The sequence below is a fragment of the Salvelinus namaycush genome, chromosome 20 (assembly GCF_016432855.1).
Source record: "Salvelinus namaycush isolate Seneca chromosome 20, SaNama_1.0, whole genome shotgun sequence".
Classification (NCBI taxonomy): Eukaryota; Metazoa; Chordata; class Actinopteri; order Salmoniformes; family Salmonidae; genus Salvelinus; species Salvelinus namaycush.
In genome coordinates this window covers 21,976,535-21,993,439 of record NC_052326.1, presented here as the reverse complement: position 1 = coordinate 21,993,439, position 16,905 = coordinate 21,976,535, and positions in this window count along the sequence as shown.

Here is a 16,905-nt window from a genome sequence, read left to right as displayed (position 1 = left end):
ATGCAAGTTTTTTTAATTCTGTCTCTAACTCCCTGTGCTCTGCTCTGCCATTCGCCGGCAGAGCAGAGCTAGATAAAACACTCCCCAGCTGGGTCCCGACGCTCTGTTGCTATGGAGAGAGAATCCAAATATCCGTGGAGGAGTCATATTCACGCGGATGACAATCCTGAATTTAGCACAGTAGCAGTCAATCGAATGTCTGTCTGTCTCAGAATGTGCTACCAGGCTTTATCTCATGCCCTCCTCCTCATTGCTATGAAGGAGGTGTGCCTTTACAATGTTGGCAACACGTGATGTCACTTCCTACTGTGAAAATATGAGGCTCCATAATGATACCAGTTTTTCCCAATAATTTATGTTACTGGTGAAAATAAATGCATGATTAAAATATCTGGATTATTTGGGCGAATTAAACAATTCAACATTTATTTCAAGATAAAAAATCACTTTATATTTCAGTAATGAATCTGTAATGAATGTAATATTTTTTTATTTGTCCTAACACAAACACAATCTTACTTCTCTCTCCTTACAGTCTTATAATCGCTGAGTCTCTCACATTGACGAGAAAATGCTTTGATAGACAGCCTCACAGTTACATTACCATTGCCGAGACGATCTTGTCCCGGAGTGACAGACAGACAGACACCATTACACAACCTGCCCACAGGTTGGCACAGTCAGACAGAGGCTTCATTAGTTATCCCTGCAAATGGAAATGACCTGTACATAAAAACCCTTGCCCTTGTATGTACTGTGAGCCAAACATCAGCACTTTTAGTCAGCTCAGGGTATACAATTATAATTTTGATGCACTGGCACAGAAGATTAGGCTACAACTGCCTCATACAGCCATCAATCCCCTGTGTGTCTAGAGTCTATATCCTTAATGGTAAAACACAAAGGGACCAGTGACTGCCTCTCAAACCACAACTGTGGAACAGATTTGAATTCAGACTCTAAATTAGATGTCCCCAATGGGATCTGTAGCAAAAGGGAAATGGAATTAGACCAAGGTTGTAGCACAGGGACAGAGTGGAGGAGCGGGGTCCTGAGAGACGTGGAGGGAGTTGGAATAGTAGCAAGCTCGGTCTGATGGTATGTAATGGGAGAACGTGGAGTATACTGTATATCAATGGGTAAATAGAAAAACTGCCTGAGCCATTATTACCAGTAGTGACCCATAACATGCATAGTGTTTGGCAATGCAAACAGCTCCAAGTGTCAGTGAATAACAGCAACTCATATACGGTGTACAGGACCTCGTCATCTTTAAATCAATATCTTACATCCCTGCTTTACGGTGTGAGCTGAAGTTTTTTTGACCTATTCCAGCGCCATAATGTAGTGTTTCATATGTTTTGCAAGGGAGAAGCACATCTCTATTATACCATAACTGCCAAGCTTAATGGAGGCCGGGCATTCTTTCATTACTAGACTGGTGATTTGTGTGAAGACTTGCCAGGCAGGGTATCTATGAGCAGTGTTACCCAGACTGTGGTCGGTAAGCCATCTAAGTATTCATGGCCAAGCCACAGATTGCTAATTAACAGTGCTTTGTGTTCTATTTAGGATTTAGCGCCGCTGTTATGAAAATTAAATAATAACACTGACAGGTTTTATATCAAAGACACTGAATGAGCTAACTTTTTTTACATGTTTTATTTGGACCAGGGATTTTTTATTAGACAGACCCAGAACTCTAAATGATTTACAGTGCATTTGGAAAGTATTCAGACACCTTAACTTCTTCCACAGTTGAGCAAAAACCAAGCCATGAGGTCGAAGGAATTGTCCATAGAGGTTCGAGACAGGAGTGTGTTGAGGCACAGATCTGGGGAAGGGTACCAAAACATTTCTGAAGCTTTGAAGGTCGCCAAGAACACAGTGGCATCCATCAGTCTTTAATAAAATAAATTTGGAACCACCAAGACTCTTCCTAAAGTTGGCCGCCCGGCCAAACTGAGGCCAGACGGAAGCCACTCCTCAGTAATAGGCACATGACAGCCTGCTTGGAGTTTGCCAAAAGGCACCTAAAGGACTCTCAGACAATGAGAAACAATATTCTCTGGTCTGATGAAACCAGAATCTTGGCCTGAATGCCAAGAGTCACATCTGGAGGAGACGTGGCACCATCCCTACAGTGAAGCATGGTGGTGGCATCATCATGCTGTGTGGATGTTTTTGAGCGGCAGGGACAGGGAGACTGGTCAGGATTGAGGGAACGATTAACGGAGCAAAGTACAGAGAGATCCTTGATGAAAACCTGCTCCAGAGTGCTCAGGACCTCAGACTGGGGTGAAGGTTCTCCTTCCAGGACAACGACCCTAAGCACACAACCAAGACAGTGCAGGAGTGACTTCTGGACAAGTCTCTGAATGTCCTTGAGTGGCCCAGCAGAGCCCGGACTTGAACCTAATCGAACATCTCTGGAGAGTTCTGAAAATAGCTGTCCAGCGACGCTCCCCATCCAACCTGACAGAGCTTGAGAGGATCTGCAGAGAAGAATGTGAGAAACTCTTCAAATACAGGTGTGCCAAGCTTGTAGTGACATACCCAAGAAGTCTTGAGTCTGTAATCGCTGCCAAAGGTGATTCATCAAAGGACTTAGTAAACTGTCTGAATACCTCTGTAAATGTGCTATTTCCGTTTTCTTTTATAAATTTGTAAAAATTTCGAAAACACTGTTTTTGCTTCATCATTATGGGGTATTGTGTGTAGATTGATGATGGAAAAAAAACAATTGAATCAATCTTAGAAGATGGCTGCAACGTAACAAAATTTGGAAAAAGTCCAGGGGTCTGTATACTTTACGAATGCACTTTATCTAAATTGACGAATCCAAAGACCGTAGGCTATATGAGTGTCATTTCCAAGTGTATTATTGTTAATCAACATTTTTTATTACTATATTCATGAAAGTGTTTAGGATATTCCTTCCTTCCATCCTGTTGTGGCCTGTTTGTGCCAGCTGAGTAATTACCAAGCAGCTAAGAATAAAATGGACTAAGAGTTGAGAGGGATTTAATGCTCTATTCAATCTGTATCGCTGAAGCGTTACAGGTTGTGCAATAGAAATGTGAAGGTAATTTTCTAACTGACCTGACATATGCAGTGTTTACCTTTTAAATTTCAATCACGCTGTAACGCTGAACTTCAGCAATACAGATTGAATAGCGTCCTTAGTTAAAAGGGAGAGGTTTCCACATTGAAATGCATCTGGAGCACCACTCCTAGCAGGTATAATGGCCTCTATCTCCCTGAGGACAGCCATACTGTTTATGTTCAATCATAAAATGTTACCTTGTGCGTCGGAGGTGGACTGGCTGATTCATTTCCAACCTATTGGGCCTGTCTAACTTTTTAGTTTTTTAGCTTAATTATTATTATTTTGCCAATAATGGGGGAATAAAATGGGCCGTGGTGGGGGCCTCGAAGACAATAATGGGTGTATTTGAAATGCCAGAGACGATTTCTGGTCCCAGTCCGCCCCTGTTGTGCGTACATTCTCTTGGCTGTCTAATGCAGTGTAAGAGCAAGGCTGAGCAATAGGAAGGATCCTTGATTTTGGTTTTAAATTAGGTCTGATTACCATAAGATGTCAGTACAATTAGCACTAGGCATAAACTACACCATCAAAGTGGTCGTTGAGGCTCATTCCTCCATGACCCCTGGGACAGTGGTCTCTTTTTCTCAGTGTGATCATGGTGGTGCAGTGTGGTAACTAGAGAGTGATGGCACAGGGCTTCAAGATCTTCATAATGGCTGCCAGAGAGAGGGAGATGCTGGGGTGTATTTTGGACAAGTCTACACATGTGGGCTGTTCAGGACTGTTCTACTAAGGCACAAATAGGCACAAACAGATAATATTTGTCAAAGTCCATACTTATCTTTCACACTATACGTTTATTGCTATTACAACTCCACTGTATCTCTGTATTATGCAGTGTGTACCGACAGTACAGAACAGGATGAGTTATGTAAGACTTTTTATCAAAAAACTGTGAGAAGCTATTTAATGTGTCAAAAGCAAGGCTGAAACATCACCTTCCTGACAGGTACTAGCACAAATTGATCCCTCTGTATTTAGACCAATGTCGAATCACTGAGGTGTTCAAGGTAGTGTAAATGCAACATGACAGAGAAATATCAGCCTGGGTTTCAGCGATCACTGACCTTGCTGAGCACCAGCATTGATCCAGGTTTACCTCGCTCCTCGTCCTGGGGGATTCATTTAGAAGAATAACAATCAGTGTGGCTATCAATGACCTTGCCTTTAATGTAGCAGCCACAGTTGCGCTACTTAAGCCTCAATGCTCACTATATCATTGCTATTGCTGCTTATGCAGATAAATCAATCCCAGTCCAGATATAGATTAAAAACAGAAAAGCCATATTGGAGTGTTTATGAGTCAAAACAATGTGTAGCTGTCTGTACAGAATACAGCACAAACTGTGAAAAGCCAATCTTTCCCATACTTGATCAAGATTGCGTTTTCACATTGACAATCTGTGTATCTCTATGCTCTTATAGTGCAGCCTCTCCCACAATGAGATCTCACTATAGATCTCACTATCCAAGGATTAGACCAGAGGTTGTGTTTGAGGGGATCTTCAATCAGTCGCACACCAGTCAAAGCCCTCTTCCACCCCACTCCAAGTTAGGGGATAATGACTGCACATCCTCCCCCTCAGCCTATAGAGCAGATAGCAGAGAGTAGAGAGTAGTAAGTAGGGAGTAACACGTAGGGAGTAAAGAGTAGGGAGTATTAAAAGTCTTTAATATAATCACAGTGATTATGGGTCATGAAGGTGTGTTCCATGTGTTAAGACTTTGTTTTGTACTATCATAATCATGGCAGGAGAGTGACAGTCATGGACAGACAGACAGGCAGAGAGGGAGAAAGAGAGGCCACAAACCAACAGGTAAGATAGTGAGAAGTGCCTTTCCAAGCTAATAGAGTTCATATACTGGTGATCTGTTATAGTGTGGATCCATCTGAATTATCATATGATCTCTGAAAAGGATAGCAGCTTAAGCCCAGAGGGTGTATTGCATGTGTTCACTTCATGCAGGAGAGAAGCAGCCATGATGATATTTTATTTTTGATAATTGTGTAGAGTGGAGTTTGATTAATTCCAGTTTGACCTTTCATGACTACTTTAAAAACATTTTTTTTTCATAACAAACATAACAACCTGATAGTGGAAGTGAGAAAAATACTAGGAAATGAATCATACAGTAGCAGAGAAAGAGTACAAAATGGTTGTTAACTGAATATATCCACATTAACAGTTACAATGGTATTCAGTACAATATAAATCGCCAAGGCCCTAAGACTGTTTGGACTGCACCAGAGTAGGTGCCCCACTGCAAGTTCCCCCTTAGTCTTGTAAATTTGGCCATTTGTAAGTTAAGCTTTGTCTATCACTAGAAATGAGTATTTAATAATAATTGTTCACCAACAACAACAAAAAAGCGTAGCTTTTACCCATAGTACCCATGGGGCTCAGCATAACAGATCAACATAAAACATGTACAATATAGAATATTTTATGCATGTTACAAAACAGATTCAAGGCACCAATGACATGTAACACTAGTATGCAGCACATTTTTACTTCCTATCTACATCTCAAGATTTCAGGGAAAAGTAACACTGGAAAGCATTTGTTAAGTCATTGAGCAATCTGATTGGAGATGCTGGTATGCATTGACTAATCAGATGTTAAATTCTGGGATGCACTGGACTGGACATTATTCTACCACCAATCTGAAAGAGCAGATCAAGATCCAGAGTCTTTGACTGAGCTCATCATAAAGAGCCTGAAATAATCAGCTTAATAACTGGGGCTGGCTGGGTAATGTGTCTAAAGAAGGAACCACACAGCCACAAGGATCACCAGTCACGCAAGAGTCCAGTCAAATACTGAAAATCACTTTTCTTTTGGCAGGCATACAGTGCAGTCCAGATAAGCCAAAACACTTTGTTTACTGTATGGGACTTTGGTATGTCCATAGCTCATAATCATTAAAATGCCACCTATGTGAAAGGGCACTTTTCTCATAGGAGGCCAAAAGACCTCTATCTGTGCATGTGCCTGCTCATAATCTCTTAGTGTCTGTTAGTTGAGGTGATGCTCTGTGTTGTGTTCTGCCCCAGGTTTTGTGAGGTCTTTATGACAGTGACAGACAGCAGACCAGAGGTAGCTTGTGTGGACACTGTTGAGGACAAAGGTTATGTCTGGGTGATTCTGGCTCATAACACCATGATGGGGAGTCAGAAGTACCCGGGCCTCCCTGTCCACTGTGCCCTTGCCTGACAGACCACCGTTCTCTCCCACCTCCCTTTCCTTCCTGGCCTGGCACAGGGCAAGCGGCCCAGATTCCCAAATGCCAACGGATAGCTTAAGACGTGACAGTTGCCCTCTGCATCTTGAGTGTACGTCTATTACATTCCCAGAAGTGTTCAAAGGGAGGTGACATTTGGCGTGTGACCCCTATAAACCCCCTACCCCCCTACCTCCTGTCCTTGTTCCTCATTACCTCATTTCCCCTGTCCCCTTGCCCTGCAATGGCAAAGACCCAACATGGGGCACCAGCCAAGCCAAATAACACTTGACATTCATCATTTATTGATATGCCCTGCTTTAATTGCAGCTGGAGAGCCTCACATAGTGGCTGAACCGTGGGGAAGGAAGGCCCTCCTGCCTCGGCCCCACACTCAGCACACTGGCCTCTGCTCAATGCTGGGGTTATACAACCCTGGTGACACGCAGCTGCCTGCCTAACGCCTCGCTGGGGTTTTCTATAATTTCCCTCTCCACACGCTACTCACTACTCCCTACTTACTACTCCCTACTTACTTCTCCCTACTTTATACTCCCTACTTACTATTCACTACTCCCTACTTACTATTCACTACTCCCTACTCACTACTCCCTACTTACTATTCACTACTCCCTACTTACTATTCACTACTCCCTACTTACTATTCACTACTCCCTACTTACTATTCACGACTCCCTACTCACTATTCACTACTCCCTACTTACTATTCACTACTCCCTACTCACTACTCCCTACTTAATATTCACTACTCCCTACTTACTATTCACTACTCCCTACTCACTACTCCCTACTTACTATTCCCTACTCCCTACTTACTATTCCCTACTCCATACTTACTATTCACTACTCCCTACTTACTATTCACTACTCCCTACTTACTACTCCCTACTTACTATTCACTACTCCCTACTCACTACTCCCTACTCACTACTCCCTACTTACTACTCACTACTCCCTACTCACTACTCCCTACTTACTACTCACTACTCCCTACTCACTACTCCCTACTTACTACTCACTACTCCCTACTTACTATTCACTACTCCCTACTCACTACTCCCTACTCACTACTCCCTACTTACTACTCACTACTTACAGTACTCCTTACTTATTACTCCTTACTCCCTACTGACTACTCCCTACTCACTACTCCCAACTTACTTCTCCCTGCTCACTACTCCCTACTCACTACTCGCTACTTAATACTCCCTACTTAATACTACCTAATCACTACTCCCTACTCACTACTCCCTACTTAATACTCCCTACTTAATACTATCTACTCACTACTCCCTACTCACTACTCTCTACATAATACTCCCTACTCACCACTCCCTACTCACTACTCCCTATGCACTACTCCCTACTCACTACTCTCTACTCCCTACTCCCTACTTAATACTACCTACTCACTTCTCTCTACATAATACTCCCTACTCACTACTCCCTACTCCCTACTCTCTACTTAATACTCCCTACTCACTACTCTCTACTTAATACTCCATACTGACTACCCCCCACTCACTACTCCCAATTTACTTCTCCCTACTCACCACTCCCTACTTAATATTACCTACTCACTACGCCCTACTCACTACTCCCTACTTAATACTCCCTACTTAATACTCTCTACTCCCTATGCACTACTCCTCACTCACTACTCTCTACGTAATACCCCCTACTTAATACTCTCTACTCCCTGCTTAAGAACTAATTTGTCTTTCAATTGCTGTCCAACTTGTATTTTTTTAGTCAAGTTTATGAATAGTTTTCGATAAAAATAGGTGTCTTTCCAAGATGGCGCCGGGCAGATTGCTTGAGTAGTTGGACAGTATTTCCATTGTGTAAGCACGATTTGTGCCGCTAAATATGCACATTTTCGATCAAACTCTATATGGATTGTGTAATATGATGTTACAGGAGTGTCATCGGAAGAATTCTGAGAAGGTTAGTGAAAAAATTAATATATTTTGGTGATGATAACGCTATCGCTCTTTTTGCCTTGAATCAATGCTCGGGTAACGTTTGCACATGTGGTATGCTAATATAACGATTTATTGTGTTTTCGCTGTAAAACACTTAGAAAATCTGAAATATTGTCTGAATTCACAAGATCTGTGTCTTTCCATTGCTGTGCGCTGTGTATTTTTAAGAAATGTTTTATGATGAGTAAATTGGTAATACACGTTGCTCTCTGTATTTATTCTAGTCGAGTTGTGATGGTGGGTGCAATTGTAAACTATGATTTCTACCTGAAATATGCACATTTTTCTAACAAAACCTATCCTATACAATAAATATGTTATCAGACTGTCATCTGATGAGGTTTTTTCTTGGTTAGTGGCTATCAATATCTTTATTTGGCCGAATTGGTGATAGCTACTGGTGGAGAGAAAAAATGGTGGACAAAGAAAAATGGTGTCTTTTGCTAACGTGGTTAGCTAATAGATTTACATATTGTGTCTTCCCTGTAAAACATTTTACAAATCAGAAATGATTGCTGGATTCACAAGAAGTGGATCTTTCATCTGGTGTCTTGGACTTGTGATTGAATGATATTTAGATGCTAGTATTTACTTGTGACGCTATGCTAGCTATGCTATTCAGCTTTTTTACTGGTGGGGGTGGTGGGGGGTGCTCCCGGATCCGGGTTTCTGAGGCGGTAGAAAGCGCTCAAATTTGCCAACAAGTTTGCCAGTGGTGGTGTGCAGGCAGTTACCAAGTACCTTACTTACAGTCCTTTGCATTCCTTCAAAAAAGAACTGTTATGTCCTCTTGTTTCTCTCTTCTTGACTGGTGGCACATCCATTGCAAACTATGATGAAGACTAAGACAATGATAGTGCAATTAATTCTGTAGCTAGCACGTATTGTTGGCTTCAAACATTCACTATCAGTTTTTCACACAGCCGGAACTACCTAGCACTAGCTAGTTAGAGCTAACCTGACACAGTTCAAAATGACTAAACTGTAAATGTAAAGCTAATTAGCTAATAGCCAGGAGAAAGCTAGTAGTTGCTCACGTTCGTTCTAACATATCAAAGTGTATTCCCAGGTATACAATTTTTACTTACTTAAACTTACTTTGTTCTTGCCAGTGGCAAACCATCATTCAGGGCAGGTGAGGCAGAGCATGTAATTCTGGCATTAATTTGTGTCACATCAGTTTAGCAAACAATTTTTTTCAATCCTTCAGTTAATAAAGCAGCATACAAACATGGTCTCTTCCTTTCAGTAGGGCAGCTCCAAAATGCAGCTGTTTCAGCCTAGCGCAGTACTTTCTGTGGTGGAGGTGTAGCCTTCTTCTCTGGTTGTGCCTTGACTGGATCAAGGTTCTGTCACTCATGCGGACACTAAGTCACAACAGAATCTACCAGAGAGCTAGACAGTTCAAGCCCCCTTGGATGCTGCCATAGATTTAGAGTAGTAGTGCCCATCAAAGAAGGCTCAAGCTCATTGGCCACAGATAAAATTTGATCAAATCACGTTATATCTCCCGTAGCTTTTTTTTAGACTGATCATGTCAACATCATACTTCCAAAATCTTCTCTAGCAAGTCATCATCATGAACCACATCGAAAATCTACTGGCAAATCCTTTTCAATCCTTGTCACATGAAGAGATATTAGAGATAAAATGTCTTGGTGCTCTTCAGTCATAAACAAGTTGGAAATTCAACACTGAAAGGGGGATACCTAGTCAGTTGTACAACTGAATTCCTTCAACCAAAATGTGTCTTCTACATTTAACCCAACCCCTCTGAATCAGAGAGGTGCAGGGGGATGCCTTAAATTAACATCTGCCTTAACTGCCTTGCTCAGGGTCAGAACAACAGATTTTTACCTTGTCAGCTCAGGGATTTGATCCAGCAACCTTTACAGTTACTAGCTCAAGTCTCTAACCACTAGGCTACCAATGAGTGGATGGGAAGGAAGCAGTGTCTAACTGCAAGCGTCACCAAAATAATAACTGTTTTGCTTCCCCTGCCTGCAATTCGGTGGAGATAGTGTGTGGTCGAAGTCTATTTATCTGAAAGGGTCAAAACATGAGAATTGTGCATCACATTTACACAACGCTGTTAAACTGATTTAACAGGGGAAATAAAACGTTCTGGCTCAGCTAGACACCGCACATAGACAAGTCATGAACTTCACAACCAACAAATAATATAATTAGCTCATGTGCTTTTCTCCATGAGGAGGGGGATACTATATAATGTTGTTGGGTCTGTAACCATGTTTGCCAGTCACAGTCTTTTCCCATTCAAATATATTTGTTAAACAAAAAGTAAATTAATAGAACAATGTAATTCCAGTTCATATTGCGAGGGTTGTTTTGTTTGTGCAATGCGCTTTCCGTGCGTTGGTGTATTGTCTTTAAAAGTGGATCCTAGTGATTGCATTTTCCTTCCTTTTTAGATCACATAATAAAATACATAATAGAATATATATATATATATATATGTGTGTGTGTGTGTGTGTGTGTGTGTGTGTGTGTGTGTCGTGAATTAAAGATGAGTAAAGTTAAGGCCTCAACATCTTGCTAAATGTATCTGAACTAACATCTATCTGAATTTCTGTCAGTGTCCATTTCGAAAATGCTGAACGAATAGGCCTACCTTGTCGCAGCTCGTTTGCTTGCACTTGCTTATACTTAGAGATAAGTGTTAATGATATCCTGTAAACATTATGAATTTACTGAACATAAATGTAATAATGTTTGTGTATGGTTCAAAATTCAAAACTCATGTCAACATTTGTTATTATTGAAGGAGAATGCTGTTCTTATCGAGTTACACAAATCCACAACGAGTCAGAAGAAACCATATTTATTTAAGCAAGTCAGCCATATCGTCTTTCGTTGTTAAAAAGGCAGTAAATGAGACTGAATGAACTGTTGAAATGTTTCGCTGCCAGATGAGGCTCCGCTGATAGGCAGGTGCAGCGGTGGTAAGGATTCCCTCTATGCTGCTGACAGGAAAGCTCTGCTGTTGGGACAGCTTTATGTAGGCTCTAACAGTTTGTGGGCAACGTTTGTCACCTTTTATAGTGCATTTAATGGTATGTTTAGTGTTATGTAGTGGCTTCACTGGCATGCATCTAAAGAAATTGGTTGAGTTTGTCCCACCAAGATTTACATGCTAAAATCGCTTTAATAATGATGGCGCATGTTGCTGCACAGTGCTTTCCTCTCACTCACACACTGCCACACTGCTTGTAATAACCGAGATGGAGAACAAAGCAGTCAGTGGAGATGAGGGAAGTGACACACATTCCAGAAGAGGAGGCATTTTCAAAATAAAAGCCCTCAAAGAATTAGGAGGCGACACGTTTTCAGAATAAAAGTATTGTAGATTTGTTTTTATTTAAACTTTTCACATGTGAGTTCCAAATATCTCTAACGGTCGCCCCAGCGTGATTTGTTTTATGCACGTGATGTCAGAATGCACTCACTGTTGCAAAATGTGATTATTACGCAACAGGACAGTTAACACGCGCTGTCTGCAAATTAACTATAGGCCATGTTTCAACTTGTCAATTTCAAATGATTTTCTAACCAGTTGTATTTTCTAACAACAGTTTGAATTCAGGTGTGTTCCGCCTCCTCATTAATTCACATAGAAGTAGCCCATTTCAGCGTTGCATACAATTTACGTTTGAGGCTTTACTGAGCCAGATAAACTTCGAGGAGAGCCCACCACACTTCACTCATGTTGGCGCAGATCAAGTATGCCTATATTTGCGCAGTCTTGCAAGAATTGGAAAATTTTCTTGCAGGCGCTCGCTTTGCCTTCCTTGTTGTTTTCCTTACAAATAACAACTTTGGACATGTGTACGTTACTTTGATAGCAAGTTCCTGATTTTCTGTATATCGTGTTATCATTTCTACTGTAGGCATCTATGCATGTATGTATGAATGGCGCATAATGTATTTACAATTTTATTCACATGTTTTCAAGTACTTGTGACAAATAATGCATTCCGATTATTGCATCTATTGTAATAGACACCTATAATGTGTAAAATACTTTTTTGAAGGTTGTACGGGTGATACTGAGCTAAGCTATTTGCCAGCTATGTGTGGCGCCATGTTTGTATACATTATACAATGCATTCTGGGTGTCACATAATCTGTCAGACCAAAGATGTTATAATGAGGTGAAGGAATGGTTCACTCATCTTTTGGGTGAACTTCTGGAAGTGAATGAAGGGAAGTGGATGATCGTAGACGACACACCCCATTCAACATCCATACTATAGACCAAACTCATCTTGTCTCCTCTTATTATCTTTGGTTGATGCGAAAAAAATAAACATTCTGGCGCACACAAACTACCCATCGTCAGATTACTTTCGATTTCTAGAAAGTGTTTTACTCAATTATTTTAATCAATGGTGAGCTCACCCATGATGTGATTGATTATACATAGTAATTGCTATTAGCTAATATATATTGTAGGTCCATCAGCCAAGAGTTTGGGAGACAGGTAGCCTAGTGGTTAGAGCATTGGGCCAGTAACCGAAAGGTTGCTAGATTGAATCCTTGAGCTAACAAGGTAAAACATCTGTTGTTCTGCCCCTGAACAAGGTAGTTAACCCACTGTTCCTAGGCCATCATTGTAAATAAGAATTTCTTCTTAACTAACTTGCCTAGTAAAACAAATAAGTTATAAAAATATTACCGCTTGTGTTATGTCAATCTTTCCTCAGTTAGCGCTAGGACAAATGTAGCCTACATTTTCCAGTTTGGATGATTGTGTTATGCTGTAGCTACTTTTGTGAATGGCTGAACATTACATACAAAAATTAACTGGTCACATTCTGGACATAACTTTGTAAGGACTGTGTTTGTGCAAAATGTTTCTGTGAAAAAACAGTGTGGCCAGCTCAATTGCTGATTGTTGGGTCAATCGAAAATGGACGTTCTAAATAAGCATTCTAATCAAGGGTTCTAATCACACTGGTTTGATCGTACGCAACAGGGACCACTACAGAACGATCACACCCATTTGTTGGTACGTGTGAAAAGGTTAAAACATTTTATTGGGGGGGGGACCATTTTACCTGCTTCTAACATTGGGGGGGAAATGTCCCCCTTGTCCCCCCCAGCTCCTACACCATTGGCTGTACAAAGCTCACTGATCTCTTACGGATTTGTGGGAGAGTACAGTATGACCTATCATCCGTTTGGTGAGCCATAAAGATTATACCATATTCTATATGACTGGAACCTCTCTGACGTACTTATGCACATTTAAAAGGTGGTGACATAAGAGCTGCTGCCATGTCAGATTCAGATTCAGAAAACGGTAATGTCCTCAAAGGGGGAGGGGGATTCATGCCTGCCTTAGTTATTTGTCAGACCACGGCATTAGATCTGTATCAATTTAGCTTCCCATCTGTATTCTATAGCTACTGTACAACACACATAGTTCAATATCTATATGCAGCAAAATGAACAGCCAGTGTGTGGTTGTGTGCATACTGCAAGCATATGCATGTGGGATCTGATGGAGGTGCCTTTTGACCGGTTCTGCAAGATGTAATCTGTCATTGCTCATCCTGCAGAGGTCACAGCCCATGTCAGGTGTGTGTTCAGGCCAGTTGCAGTGGTGCAGCTCAGGCGTGCATGGGGAGCTGACTCAACACTGGAGCCTCACTAACGGATGCATAGAGTCTAAGGATTATGGGATATTGAATTGACAGGAATCACAAACATCTTGTCATATTCAACCATGGTGACAGACATACACATGCAAGCGCATACACAGATGCACAAAGATACACACGTTCGCACAAACCCGCAAAAATTAAGAAATGTGTACGTTAAACACATATAGTTTAAAAAAATTCTGAAAAGGGTGTGGGTCAGTTGGTAAGTGTGTGGAGCTGGCAACACCAAGGTTGAGGGTTCAATTCCCACAGGGATCACACACACATACTGAAAAGGTATGCAGTCACTATACTGTCAGTTACCTTGGATAAAACCAACTGCTATGTGGCATAAATTATTTTATTACACTGGTTAAGCAACTTGCTGAGTCACAGCATTCTGACAATCATGTGTTCAATATAATATCACCTGGGAAAATGTTTCAGTTCATGTGTGTTACGGGGTCAACACAAGCTCTGCAATAAAAGCAACACTGCAGCTGTGTGGTGAAAATGTTGTGTGCATGTAATTGCCCAGGACTCCATCAAGAGGTCCTGATTTTTTTGGAATCAGTGGCCGGGGCGGGCACTAGTCAGGGGAAACACACAACACTCACCTTTCCCTCTAATACATCCCTCTAACCTCGGGACGACCAGTTAGTAACCAGGGCTTTCTAAGTGTGTCATATCTCAGCATGTATAATAATGGGAGTGGTGGGAGATAGTGACATCAGCCACCCTACACGAACACTGAATACAGCGAGAGCTGATGCCATGGACGTCATACTGTACTGTATGGGAGAGCTGAAATCTTAGGTCCGCAAATCTGTGAATCTGTTACAACTTTCCTTGCTCTCAACTCTGTCACGTTGTTTGCCACCCGTGGAAGTGTGCACAGCGCACCTGTCAACCAATGACTCTATCGTGACTTGTCAACCGTCAACACACACCTCCCTCCCTTTACCAACTGCCAGGGCAGATGGGATGGCTGGTTGGTCACAGGGTTGTATTTCCCCTACACAACAGAATGTTCCTCTCACTCCCCCTAAGCTGTTCTATTGGTAGATGTGTTTATGTTGTGATGATGTTTAACCTCAGGCATCAAAGTTCGGTAATTTCTCCTCGCTGCACTTTGTTACCATCTATACATGGTGCCAAATCAAATCAAATTTTATTTGTCACATACACATGGTTAGCAGATGTTAATGCGAGTGTAGCGAAATGCTTGTGCTTCTAGTTCCGACAATGCAGTAATAGCCAACAAGTAATCTAACCTAACAATTCCACAACTACTACCTTATACACACAAGTGTAAAGGGATAAAGAATATGTACATAAAGATATATGAATGAGTGATGGTACAGAACGGCATAGGCAAGATGCAGTAGATGGTATAGAGTACAGTATATACATATGAGATGAGTAATGTAGGGTATATAAACATAAAGTGGCATAGTTTAAAGTGGCTAGTGATACATGTATTACATAAAGATGGCAAGATGCAGTAGATGATATAGAGTACAGTATATACATATACATATGAGATGAGTAATGTAGGGTATGTAAACATTATATTAAGTGGCATTGTTTAAAGTGGCCAGCATGAACAGAACGTGTTCTGCAATGTCACAGTAACACTATCAGTGAGGTAATGTGTCATGTCAATCCTGAGGAATTTTTAGTTCTCTCTCCCTGAAATAATGTTATTTGAACAATGCTGGGCATACACTACACGACTTCTAAAATCTTAACAACTTAACAACTTGGACGTGCTCACCGATTTCCTTGTCCCAAATCTTTCATTCTGTCCGTCCTCAACCCCAGGACTTGGGTGCTCAAATTACACAATGATTCCCAATTTGGTCCTGCCCTGCGTTTCTCAGTTGTCGTAGGAAGAAAATGCAGACATGTAAACAGTGATCTGCTTTATTAGTGTGCAGAAACATTCAAAAAGTGACAGAGGTGCAGAATATAGAGCCGCAAATGGTTGGGCAGATGTGGACAATATGGACTTTCTATTCTACAGAGGGGATACAGCGAGGTAAAATAACATTTTTACTATTGAAAAGGCAGCTGCTTTCTCTATATAGCTCCACCAATATTTTGTTCACTTGGATCTACAAGAATGTCTTCCATCACCTCAGTCCACACAAATCGTGTTGTTGTAGCTTTCCTTTTCACCATCATAGTTTTGGTCTCACATGCTGAGTGCTCATTGGCTATTGACAGTAATCCTTGCCCAATTGTGTCCTTGCCCAATTGCCTGTTCTCCTGGAATATGAAGTGTAGACTTACTTTGCATGTGATGTTTCTAGGGATGGTGGTTATGCTGGGTGACATTTGGAGGTAATGGTGACAGCCTGAGGCAGGCAATCACCTTTATGCATCTTTTATGATGGTAGTATACTACAATCAGAGCCCCTGTAGCCCCTATAACCTGCAACCCAGCAAACACTGACACACACACACACTCATGCACAGGCACACGCACTTGCAAACAGACAGTTACTCTCTCTGAATTTAATAATCAAATTTGTACTGGTGCAATCCTTTTTCGCTTTTGGACTTTATGAGTAGCTGAGCCACAATGTCACGTTATCGTTCATTCCATCAAACAATGGAATTTGAGAAACAAACTAAGGACAGCTCTACTCCCATTGTCCTCAGTACCGGTAGATGGATCAACTTGGCATGGAACTGGAAGTCTATGTCTGAAGATTGATCTACAAGGTGTCCGAAGGTTTTAGAGAGAACATTCAGCACAACAGTATCACATTTCATCTCAAGACCTCAAGACGTTGCAATAACCTTTGGCAATTGAGTCACATTATATCAAGGGTACTGTGGATCAGTAACATAAAGCTTAAAGACCCTCCCTGTCTTTGGAAGGACAGACTGACTG